This window comes from Bombus huntii, chromosome 4 (assembly GCF_024542735.1).
Source record: "Bombus huntii isolate Logan2020A chromosome 4, iyBomHunt1.1, whole genome shotgun sequence".
Taxonomy (NCBI): Eukaryota; Metazoa; Arthropoda; class Insecta; order Hymenoptera; family Apidae; genus Bombus; species Bombus huntii.
In genome coordinates this window covers 3,189,693-3,202,269 of record NC_066241.1, presented here as the reverse complement: position 1 = coordinate 3,202,269, position 12,577 = coordinate 3,189,693, and the positions used below count along the sequence as shown (strand labels likewise).

General features: G+C 52.0%; 1 protein-coding gene across 4 annotated transcripts in view; it reads right to left on the bottom strand.

Annotated features, from left to right (window-relative positions):
* The window catches only part of LOC126865229 (voltage-dependent calcium channel type A subunit alpha-1), a 58,586-nt gene extending 47,805 nt beyond the window's left edge, over positions 1 to 10,781 (bottom strand). Inside the window, exons 1-2 of one of the 4 annotated variants that reach the window (XM_050617509.1) lie at positions 9,804 to 10,781; positions 9,593 to 9,724 (exon numbers count right to left, since the gene is read on the bottom strand). The gene's annotated coding sequence lies outside the window, so the exon portion shown is untranslated. Of the gene's footprint in view, positions 1 to 9,592 lie in introns of all 4 variants that reach the window. The other 3 variants (XM_050617510.1, XM_050617512.1, XM_050617511.1) reach the window with 3 other exon arrangements.
* Between the last annotated feature and the right edge of the window lie 1,796 nt (positions 10,782 to 12,577).

Below are 12,577 nucleotides of genomic sequence, written 5' to 3'. Positions count from 1 at the left end.
CTGAGGCACCATAAATAGCGCTAATAGCATTGTCTGCGCGTTAAACCCGTGTAAACGCAGGCGGACGTCGGTGAGAAACGGGTGTTGGAAAGCGAGGGAAGGCCAGCGTTAAAGAGCCACCTAGCCATAATAACCGCCTACATAGCCCGGTAAAATTACCTTTCGGTCTATTTGCCCCCAGAAACCGGGGTTACGTCAGCTGTACACGTGTGCGACGAATACGTGTATCCGTTTCGTTTCGACATTTCCCCTCCGTTCCCCTAACGCGCCCTTGCCCTGCCGCTACCACCACCCCTGGCGAATTGTTCTGCGATCGCGCGTTATGTCACTGCGTACGTTTACGAGCGCACCTCGTGTGCCTCGTGTGCGAGTACGTCGATCTACGTGCACTGCCTAATCGCAGCCGCATCCCCTCGACTTCTCTACCTTCCTGCCGACTCTTGTCACATACCTACGATATACATCACTCTCGTATTAACCTGACGATGATATTAATTGCAACGGAAATTTGCCACTCGTCCGATAGAATCGAAATTTCGGGCGGCGAGAATAAATTATCGACGATGATCCTGTCGTTGTTATCTAGTACGATAAAAATGTCACGTTCGTGGAAGAAGACGAAATTTCGAGTAGCAAACGGATATCGAATATTCGCGGATGAATCGTCGATCGCGAGGAAGCAATTTTTTTATCGAAGAAAATAGAAATTCACGCGTGTAGAGCGTAGGCAACACGCGTTTGCAAAAGTGGCAGTAACATGCAAATTTAATTGACCACGGTGGCGAAGAAAGCGGATACACGAGTTCGTTTTAACGCGTTTATTCGTCGTCGCTGCTATAAACGCATCGTCTGCGTCTAAACGCATGCGTTTTAGAGCAGCTCGTCGGTCAGCAACGATTACACCGCGTACTCTAGCTTCGCCGCGATGCGTCGATCGAAAACGCGAATCGCGTTCCGACTGTAGCCGCCGTCGTTTCGAACGTTCAAATCTTCCTCGAGATTTTCCAAACTTGCGACAGCCACGTCCCGAAGATAAACTTCTGCTCGCGATCGTAAAGGACACTCGAGAGAAACCGTTACGCTCCGATACACACCGAATTACAGACTCTCGGAGGCAGTTTCTTACGACGAATTAGACGTTAGATCGTCCCATGGAGTATTCGATTCTTTGTTCCTCGAACGTACTTTCGTTGATCGAAAGCTACGGACGAGTGTAACGAAAAATCGAACGTTCATTTTCATCGAATGATTTAACAAATTGCACGTCTACTTGAAAATGATGCGAGTTGATTTACGCGCGAAAGATCGATATCGTCGCGGTAATTTACGACCGGTTAACTGACACTACACGGTGGAATGCCATAAATCATATGAAATCGAATGTCGCAGCCGGTGATATCGAGTCGGAAAACGATTTCCGAGGCGAGAAACGTCGAAACGCGAAACAGCCCTGACAAGCCCAGGGCAAACGCGCGAAAGAGAGGCGCGATCGCTGGCCCTGTAAACATTCGCCTGACTCCCAAACGCGAAGAAATCCTTCGCGTAAACTTGTAAACAGTCGAGAAACTGTTCTCTGCTCGACGTGTGCGAGTCGATCCGATCAGATCGCAGAATTAATTCGATTTGCGCGACACAAAAATTCCTAGCGAGGACGATGTTTGGATCGTTCGCGGTGGCCGACGGTTTGCCGATTCGACAACGAGCAACGGCGATGGAAAAAAGTGAATGAGAATCTGAAAGAAGGACGAGCGAACGTTGGGGCAAAGGGAAGAGGGTTCCTGGCAGGGGTGTCTCCAGATTGGCGAGTGCTCGAGCACCAGTCACGACCGAGGATAAAGCCGTATAACTATGTGGCTCGTAACGTCGAGACGAAAGGGGACGGCTATAAACGAGCGAGATCGTCTGGCGCCCGAGAACGTCTCGAAACGCTGCTGCGAGACGCGCATCTATGATTTTAACTCTTTCGGACGAACAGCGACCGAGAAGGAGGAATCGAGAGAAAGAGAAGGGAAGGGGATGGAACAACGTCATGGCCAGACGTCTGACTCGTCCCACGCCCACGCTCCTCGCCACACACGCCATTTCCGAAGAAGTTGCACCAACCAGTGCGGATACGTTTCGTTTTAGAGCTCCAGAGAAAATCAGCCGCCGCTTCGTCCTCCCTCGATTCCTCGGTTAGAGCGGACATCGGTAAAATCGGCCGTTGATCGACGATACGTACGGAGCTACCAAAGACGAACCACTTCGATACCTATGTATCTAGGACCCGAGTGACCTATTTTCGTCCAGCGAAGCCGAACGTTGGCGAGACGTTGCCGTTCGATTCCTATCGAACCTAGGACACGTAACCAAAGACAGGCATTACAGAGGTGACGTTGCTGGCTACCTCTCGAAATTTCCTCCTACGCGTATCGCGGCGGTCGGCGGGAGACGCGCGTGGCAGCTCGAGGATTGCGAAATCCTACGTGACTCGCAGCGGAAGAAAGAGGCGGGAGGAAGGTGGCGGGAGGTCGAAGGAAGGTTTCGTGAATCGGAAAATAAAGCACGAGACGGCAACGGTCGTTCCACGTATTCGAACGGATGATTTGGTGACTGACGCGAGTGAATGAGCGAAACACGCGACCGTGAAACAACCGTTCCAAGAAGCTCGTATTCATTGATAAGGGGAACCGATTAACCGACCGTTCACTGTTCGCCGAGGGATGCTAATTAGAATATGCAAATTCGGTTACACGTATAATTCCTAGAAATTTCTGCGACTAAAAACAATTTTTGCCGAGTCAATGGATGATGCGATAACGCGACGTACTCGTGCAAATTCCGCGCAATATCTCGACGTGGAAACGATTACGAGTTTGTTTTCACAGCGATAAAGTTGGAAAATCGAATTTAGATTTCGCCGGGAAGTTGGCGCGCGTCAAACAACTAGTCCGATGATTTACCGTGCCGCTATTCCCCTTCGAAGTTGACCGGTTGACCTACCAATCTATCTCAAATATTTTCAACTAAAATTTTATACGTACAAGGGACCCGTAACCGGAGAATGTTCGATATCAACCCGACGGACGTTGCCACTTTTTCCCCTTTTTTTATTAAAATTTCGCGACTGCGTTGTAAATCTCGCCAATCGCAACGGGGAAAGCTGTAAATGATAATGTTCGCGAAGGTTTGAATATTCCAACGACCCATTAAAGAAACTACGAGCGCAAAGTCGGTACTTACGGTAGCGCGTGTGCCAAACTCGTTTCCGTAGCTGTTCTCGCTAGTCCGACCACGCACGTACTTGTACTACTTAAAAGACCGGACGTGCCAAGCGCTGCCCTTTCTACCGCACCTTCCAAACGTATCGGCTTCTCGTACCGCTTTTGGCAGGACGCGTCTGCCCCGAATCGATCTCTTTCTACTTGATCGTGCAACGCAGCGTTCTCGACCAAAGATTTTACCTCGATCCCGAGACAAATTCCAACGTTTCGAGCGCGTCGATTCGCATTGTCGTTACGCGATGAATTCTAGAAAACGCTGGGGAATGCAACTCGAATAAATAGATGGCGAGGCCATTCGATGTAGACAACGGGATCCTTGAACTATAACATTCTAGCACGAATGATACGACTCTTGGCCTTCGATGAATCGCGATTCGTCTAATTGAAAGCGCGGCTAGTCGGCTTCGCCGAACCGAAAGCGAATCGTTGGACGCGGGAACGCGACGCGTGCCGTCCACGTTCCACGAAACCAGACGCGTCGCTGGAACGCTGAATCGCGCTTTTCAAATCCTTGAACTATGACGTTATAACACCGACGTAACTTAAACGATTATTTAGATCGTGGAGATAGCGCGCGGGAGGAGGGAGAAGGAAGCGCCGACACAGTTTTTTACATTAGCGTTCTTACTTTTCCGATACGACGCACGATAAATTACCGCTGCTCAAACTTTCCACCGCGCTCGTAGCGCCGGATCAATTGCGTTTCTTTCGCGGCGAAAGATTTCTTCCACCGAGATACTCCTCGCTACGTGCGACTTCGGTATCCCTCCGGTGTTGATCCCCGTTAATCCTATCGCTGTTCGTAGAGACGCGAGTCGAACGACGAACAACCCCTTCCGGATGAACGAGCGCGAGGACGGAGAATTCTTAAGAACAAAGTCTCACCCCCGTTTGTCTCTACATCCGCTCTAACCACGTATTCGTATCGTAGAACGCGACGCTCGTTTGCTTACGCTGCCCAAGGTTTATAAATCAGGGATGTCGCCCTTGTCAATAGTAAGGTCAACCGGGGCGACTCGGTGTCTCCAGCTTTTGCCAAGTGGTACGAGAAAAGATAGAAGAAGAGAGCCAAGAGGAGGGCACGGAGGATCGAGAGGCGTGGGGCGGAGTGGAAGAGAGTTGGACGAGCCGGAACACAGGCGAAGTCGACGTATGCGCAGTGTACGTACGCACACACGCAAACACGCAATAATATACGCATTCGCTGGCAGGATTCTCTTTCGCCTACGCCACGAGGTCACCAAGCGTTCGAGCGCCATTGGCCATCGGCAGAGGGGAAGCGAGAACCCGCGTCCTTCGCCACGCAACGTGCCTTACGTATGTCAGCTTGCCCCTTTTGTCGCTGGAATTTCAACTCTCCGCATCTCGCACGATATTCCAGGAAATAAGAACGTGGAAACGTGGACGAATGCCGGTCGAGGTTGCCACGTTTCGCTCGACTCTCTCCGATCTACGATTTTCCTACTTAGGCAAAGGACCTTTGACTTTGTCGGATTCGCAAACCAACGAGTTCGAAAGACACGGGTAGCAGTTGCGCGGAAAATGTTGACGGCCACGCGCCGCTCGTCCACGATACCGCCCCGCTTTCACCCTCGCCGCTTTCACCCTCGCCTCTTTCCCGAAACGTTCTCCGGCGCCCGATCCGATGAAACTAACCTCGAGGTTCTTTATCCGGTGATAATAAAAACACTGCACGCGATGTCTACGTACGTGTATGCCCGACGCCCATTGTATCCAACGAAACTACGATGGCAATTAGGTTAAACGAACGAAGCGGATCTAGCCGTGAGTATTAAACGCACGCGCGCGCGCGCGATATCATCGTGGATGTAAAAGGCATCCCTACGGTGGCATAGTCGACCCCAGGGAATATGCGAGCTTTATTATGTACGAAGGACGTGTATGTGCGAACTAGCCTGGTATAGTCGAAACGTGTGCACGCACACTACGCGTCCTACCGCTGACCTGCTGCACAAAGAAACTTTCGCGATATCGATCTAGTCGATCACCGGTACAGGGCGGAACCGAAGGCTTCGTGCCGGCTTTCGAATTATTAAATTTGTCGTTGAGAGTCGTACGGCGCTCCGTTCTTTCGCGTGTCTAAGAACGCTGGCGATCGCGCAGCCCGTGAAAACGTATTTGCCCATTTACAGCGATCGCTTTGAAAAGCGATCGATGAAATTCGAGCGTAATCTCTGTTCGTTTGAAACGCAAAACGAGATCGGATTCTACGGAGCCACGGTTCGTTCTGACAGCGGACCGATCCGTTGCCAAAGTTTCCGGCCCGAGCAACCATTTAGTTTCATGGTAGAATCGCCAGCGTAACGTCGGTGTACTTACGCGGGCCAACGGACTGCTTCCTCCGAACGCGAAACACGCCGCGACCGATCTACGCGCTGTCACCGACAGCGACTCGTAATTACTCTGGCGATACCACGATCGAGATGCCACTTTCTACAGTTAGAGTTTATTTCCTCCGTCGTTGGACGATTTCGAACGAATAAATCTTCGCTCGACCAAGCCAACTCGCAAAATGGAATGACACGCGCCTCATAACCAGGCAACTTCCTGCGAGGTTCGCGTCGAACGGTCGATTAAAGTGGCGAAAGAGCGAAAGAAGGAAAAAATAGAGCGCAGCGAAGAGAGAGGAGTCTGCGTTTTGAGAGAAGAAAACCGTTCGGAAGAAAAAAAACCTGTCGAAGATACACAGGCGAGTTTAATCCCGTTGTAGGCAAACCCCGAGGATAAAAGCCACGTCGTTGGAAGGGAATCGAGATTCTTTTGGGAAGAATAGTCTCGCGTCTGCCGAGAAAATACACGGAGAGGTGGATACCTGGCAGCAAGTAACTATATATCTATCGATCGTTCATTCATACCGCCCTTTCGGCCCCTCCTCGGCCGCTCGAGCGATCCTCTTCCACCCCCGTCGCGCGTCCTCATCCTTCGTCCATGACTCCTCCAGCGTCGTCGTACTCCCCGTTTTACGGGCGTCAGAGCCAGTCCTACCAACTGCGAATCCAAGCCTGCTCGCTCTCACACGTGCCGCGCACCAACTGCCTTCGCCATTCTTGCCAACCTCCGTGCCAGCTAGCTCGGCCCATCTCGGCAAAGCAATCAGCCTCGACAATCGGCCTGATACGAGTCGACGTAACGCTTTCCTAGAAATTTCGACCCAATTTCGCGGCTTTTTACGATCCGAGACGTTGGCGACGAGGGGACGAGAGAGCGTTCCGCCACAGGGGCTGTCCTCCTTCGCCATTCCGAAACGTCCGATGCAATTTTTGGATCGTCGGTTAGGCACCAGCTTTCTTCCTCGAGATCGTCGAGACTCTTCTCTCGCCTACGTAAGAAATTTTCGCCTCTCTCTCTCTCTCACACACACACACACACACACACGCTCTTTGGCAACGACCAGGTTAGCGGAAACAATTCGAACGAGAAAGAGAAGGAATCGAGAATCTCGAGTCGAAGTTCGTAAAAATTCACCGCCGACGAAACAATGCGACGACTTACGTGACACGAATGGAAAGGCGATTCGCTTTTTCGCGCGATTCGCCGGTATTATCTTGGAAATAGTCACGCTCGAACGTGTCCATTAGATCGATCGAATCGAGATTGGATGCACGGGGGACGCGATTAACCGAACGAACGACAAAACGACCGGCCGGCACGCTTCCAGCCATTATTTAATTGACAGTTACGTAACGCCGGCTTTTACGTGACAAACCAGCCTTACGGATCTCTAATAAATTAACGTCCAGTCGGACACTCGAACCGGGATCTTCGACCTCCTTTCGCAATCCTCGACACAACCTTTCAAAAAGGATATTACGTTGCCCGTATCTATACGGAAATTGGAAATTTTGATCGCACGCGAATTATCCTGACGTTCGACGGTTCGCTCGTTGCTCGGATGCAGCGAGTTTTCACTTTTACGTATTCCACGAAGCCCAAACATCGTGCGTGTACTTTTCCAAACTCGAATTGCTTCGAGCGCTGTCTTCGATATTCTCGAGGCATCGCCTTAACAACAATTCGTGCGATTCCTCTTCCCCCCGTCCGTCCGTTTCGCCAAATATCAGGCCAGGAGTTTCGTCTTCGAAAGCGCACGATGGTACGCCGATTCAAAGTCGACGATCGAGTCAAAGACAGAGGCGACACGTCGAAAGCAGTTTGGATTCGGGTCGTCGACCTTCGTTTTCAGGTATTTTCGATGGAGACGCGTAAAAATTCGAGGCAGTCGCAGCAGCCGGTCAGCCCGGGCATTTCAGAGACGAAGCTCGATCGGTCGCGTGGCTACGAACGCTTGCGATCGCTCGACGTTTCAACGAAAACGATAAATCGCTCCGTATAAAATAAATTTCCAACGCGGCTTGCCAAATTACGACCGGTTCGACGAAAAATTCCGAGCGGATGCCCTTTACGTATTTGCAAGTGGCGAGCGCACGAAAGAAAAATGACGCGGTGCAGGGTGAACGTCGCTACCCGTTTCTAATTGATCTCGTTCTCTCGCCGATTATTTAACACGGACGATTACGCGACGCGGACACCTGCCGCGCGTACTCCGTCGTAAAACGACGCTAATAAAAGTGGAATTCTCGTTCGACGAAAATCGAACGCTACCGTCTGACCAGAGATTTCCACCGCAGCCAAGTATTCTTTGCGGGCAATGGAATTCACGTTGAAAGCCTAATGGTTCGGCAGTTAATTTTCTTGGTCGATCGTGACTCTGAATGTCGATACGCTCGTGTTTACAGATATTTTCTGATACGAGAGTAGCACGTTACTCTAGATATTTCGTTAGCGGGATCCGTTGGCCGTTTAAACGCGCGTCCTTACGACCTGGTAACATGGCAAAAACTTTAAATCGTTTTTCGCCGTATTACGGTAATGTCGCTGCGACCGAGCGTGCGACCAGACTCTGCCTTTAAACGGTACAAATTTTACGATACACGCTGCGTACCTCTCCTTTCGTTACCTTTCCTCGCAGACGGTATTAATTTGAAAATACTTGTTCAACATTTTTTCCAGCGAGTCGCGCAACCGTAACACCGAACAACGTTAAAGCAATTATTCACGGAGAAGTTAGGTTCAAAGGTTCGATCCATTAAGCGACGCATCAGAATTTAATCGATACGATTAAAGGGCAAAAAGAGGACAGCCTGTGCGTAGGCGTGAGCGTAGGTCTGTCGCAGAAACTCGAGAATTCCTGTCTCCTTCGGGAAATACGATCGCTTCTTTGACGGATGCTTAACGAAGGAAGGTAGCAAAGAGAGAGAGAGAGAGAGAGAGAGAGAGAGAGAAAGAGGGAGAATATCGAAAGCAACGCGGTGAGACGAACGACAGACGCAAAACATCGGCGAGGATAAGCGTTCGCGACTTCTGCGTAGCGATCGTGGCGTTCCCTTTAACTGGTCGGCTACGTTGCATTCGTGGACACGAACAGACAGCAGTGGCTGATAAGCGACGCGATGAAAGCTCGATAAGAACGGTGGGATAAACGGGGTCAACGCGATACGACAGACAGAGCCGGAGAAACGACTCGTCGATGTATCGTGACACATCGTTTGCCGGTAATTTTTGTTTTTTCTGATCCATCGAACGAGCATCGAGTCGACGAACAGAATTTTTTAAAGAATCGGAATTAGTATCGATCTCGGACGTTCGTTTCCCTTTGGTTCGAATCTTTCGTACGAACGAACGAACGAACGAACGAACGAACGAACGAACGAACGAACGAGATACTCGAAGGTAAGGTAAGCCGGCGTTCTTGAAATGTTTATACGTCGAACGGATAAGGGCCGATTGATCCTCGCCGTGCTACGCTGCCTCGTAAAGAGGTCAAATGGGAAACGGCACCGCGTTCGATGCTTCGAATCGTTGATTCGAGTTGCGAAAACTCGACGACGTGCAACGGATCTCTCGAGTTGATACGTCGATGGACAAAGCGATTCGTTTCGTGCGGATCGAGCAGAGCGAAGCGTGGAGAAGCTGGTCGACGGAGCGCGACGAGTCGGTACACGCTGGTGCGGTAAAACGAACACACCGGTAGTCTGACTCGAACGCGGAGCACGAGCAAACGGCTGCATCCAAAACGGGAAGGTTCGTCGACGTCGAACAAGATAAATAGAAAGAAAGCGAAGCGAACGGTATCGAAGGTGATGTACCGACAGCGACAGATTGTAACGCGTAACGACGATCAACGTTGGTCGACGACGTTCGAGCGACAGAGAAGGAAAGAGCGTTGCAGACGACGGAGAACGATCTGGCAACGAAATCGCTAGAGCGAAGAATCGGAACGAGAGCCGTCCCGGTTTCGCTGAACTCACCTCTAGAGGGAGGCAGGGGCTGGTTGCGGCCATGTTCCTACATGCGTTCGAGCCTCTGCCCTGCTGGCGATTCCCTCTTCGTGCTGAGGCACCACTTTAAGAAACCACACTACACTCGACGAAAGGTTTCGTCTGCACGACGAACACAGAGTAGCCCTTGCCAGTAAAAACGAACAGAAAGAAACGGAAACGGAAAAAAATCACCACGTACCACTTTTTCTCTTCGATATCCTTTTTCGTTTCTTCGTTTCTTCGTTTCTTCGTATGGTCGGTGGTCGAACCGTCGACGTACGCGCGTCGTTCCGATCGTTTCTTCTTCCTGTTGACCGCTCGTTCGCGCAAATACGATCGCTCGCAGAGACTCAGACAAACTGGAGAGAGGGAGAGAGAGAAGAGAAGGGGGGATGTGCCTCTTCCTCTCTCCTAAGCTCTAAACTCCGTGGATCTCGACGACGAGACAAGCGAAACCAACCACTACCTTCCTTTTCTTCTTCCTCGTCTTCCTCCAGCACCTCTCTTCCTCTCCTTCTTCCTCCTCGTCGCCGATGTCGTCGCCTTTCCTCCCTTTCGAGTCTCCCTCCCCTCCTCCCGTGCGACAACACACAAGAACGCACTCTCGATCGGTCTCGCAACGACGTCGATTCCTTTCTCTCCTCGGCTCCTGCTTCCGTTCTCGATCCCGATCTCGATCCCGGTCCCGATCTCGAACTCGCACCCACACCCGCACCCGCGCTTGCACTCGTACTCGCACTCGCACCTGTTCCTCTTCCACCGCCGCTTCCTCCTCCTCCAGCTCCTCCTCCGCCTCCTCGTTCGCGTCCACGTCCTCCTTGGAAGCGGTCGCTGCTTCCGATCCTGCCGTTCCTGTTCTTCCTCCTCCTCGTCGACGTGGTCGTCGTCGTCGTCGTCGTCGTCGTCGTTCTCCTCCTCCTCCTCCTCCTCCTCCTTCTCCTCCTCGTACTTTCTCCTCGCCTGTCGATTCTCGTCCTCGTCCTCGTCCTCGTTCTCGTCCTCGTCTTCGTCACCGCCGCCGTCAACCGCCACTGTACCACGTTCTGGTACGCATAACAAACGCACTCGCGCCCCTCAGCGTCCCCGAGGGCGACCGAGCGGCGACCACGAAAACCCCTTCACCGACACTCGTCGCACACTTTCTCTCCCTCTCCTCGTCGCGTAATCACTCGCCCGCTCTCGTCTTTCCACCGTATTCGATCCGATTCACGCTGCTTCGCGTCCACGCGTCCACCTCCGGGTCCACGTTCACGTTCACGTCCGCGTCCGCGTCGTTTCCGTGTCCTCCTTCCTACGATCCCTATTCCTATCCCTATCCCTATCCCTATCCCAATCCCTATCCCTATCCAGCTACCTATCCCGATCCTTCCGCCTGCTCCTGCTCCCCCGCGTTTCCCAACTTACGAAACAAACTACGCTCTCTTCGTATTTCGTGCTCGCGCCCTCTCGTCTCTCGTCCTCGTCCTCGTCGGCGCGCCGCGAGCGCTTTTCAAGGCCCGTGGTCGCGGATCATCGGCGATGCGCGCGATCCCAGAGTCGAACCGAGCCAAAGGGAGGTTTCCGAACGAACTTTCCAAGGGAATCGAATGGCCCTTCTCTCTGCTCCTTTCCCCTTTCTCTCTTGTCCGTTTCACTCGGCCGGAAGTTCACGCACTACCTACGTTCCCCGAGCGTCGGAGCTCGTGGCCACAGCGGGACGGTCGCTCGACTACGTTCTCTCGCACTTCCACCACCACCTACACACGCCTTCTCCGTCCCTTTTCGCTGTACCTGCCTTCTCTCTCCCGCTCTCTTTCTCCTTCGCCGCCACCACTACCGACCGTTTGCGCCCCCTTTCTCTCGCTCGCTCTCTTCTTCTTCCTCTCCCTCGATATCCTTCCCTCTCGCTTCCCTCTCGGCTCCGCGGCTCTTCGTCCTCCTCCGCGAATTCACCCTCTCGCTTCTTCTCGATCCGCCTCCTTCCTCCTTGCCGCGCTTCGTCCTCCTCTCTTCAACCGATTTTCGCGCCGCTTCTTCGTCGCTCTCTAGCCTCGTGGCCTCGCGAGCTTCTCTCCTCGTCCGCCTCGAAATTCCGCGGTTCAGCGTTTCCGTTCCTCTGTCCGCTACTTTCCACCTCCCTCTCCTCTCTCGTTCTCTCATTCTCTCATTCTCTCATTCTCTCATTCTCTCTTTCTCTCTTTCTCTCTTTCTCTCTTTCTCTCGCGATTTTTCCCCCTTCGCTATATATCCGTCTCTCTTTCCCTCTCTGTCTTTCGCGCGCGCGCGCGCGAGCGCTCTCCTCTTTCACTCCCGTCCCTTCCCAGAACCGAGTTATTACCCTCTCTTTCCAATCCACGAGTTCGTCCTCGTCTCTCCTCGCCTTTCGCCCCCAAGTGGGGAGGAACAGGTGCGTATCGCCATCCACCAGGCACCCTCCGAAACGTTTCGTTTGAAATTTTGACGGGAATTCGAAAACACGCGTCGATGTCGTTGTTTCGCGTGCGCGTCTTTCCAACCAGTTTACATATCGGTTTGCCATGTACCTGGCGTTCTTCCTTCGACATTGTTTACGTTGTTTTGAATTATGATCGTTGCTCGGTAGATTCCAACGACCTGTCGATAGGTAACGGGCATACTTTTTCTACTATTGTGGTCGCATAGTAAGACCGTGTCGTAAATCAAACCGCGTGCAAAGTTTGTAAACTACTTCTCGCTTATAGTTCGCGCGCAACGTGTTCAACGCTTATTAGTCCGTTGGAAACACGTGTCGTTTGCGTCACGCGTTACGCTCGAACCGCTTGAATTCGAACGACTCTGCAAAGCCCTGATACGGTTTCTCGTAAGATAGACGGCCTGTTTCTACGACTTTTCCATTTACCGAGACAACGATCGAACCACGCGGAGTAATTTCCCCTCCGTTGCTCCGTTTCTCGCTAGAAAATTGTTCGAAATAGACGACTCGAGCGAGACGACTGATCGAAGAAGACGGTTCGG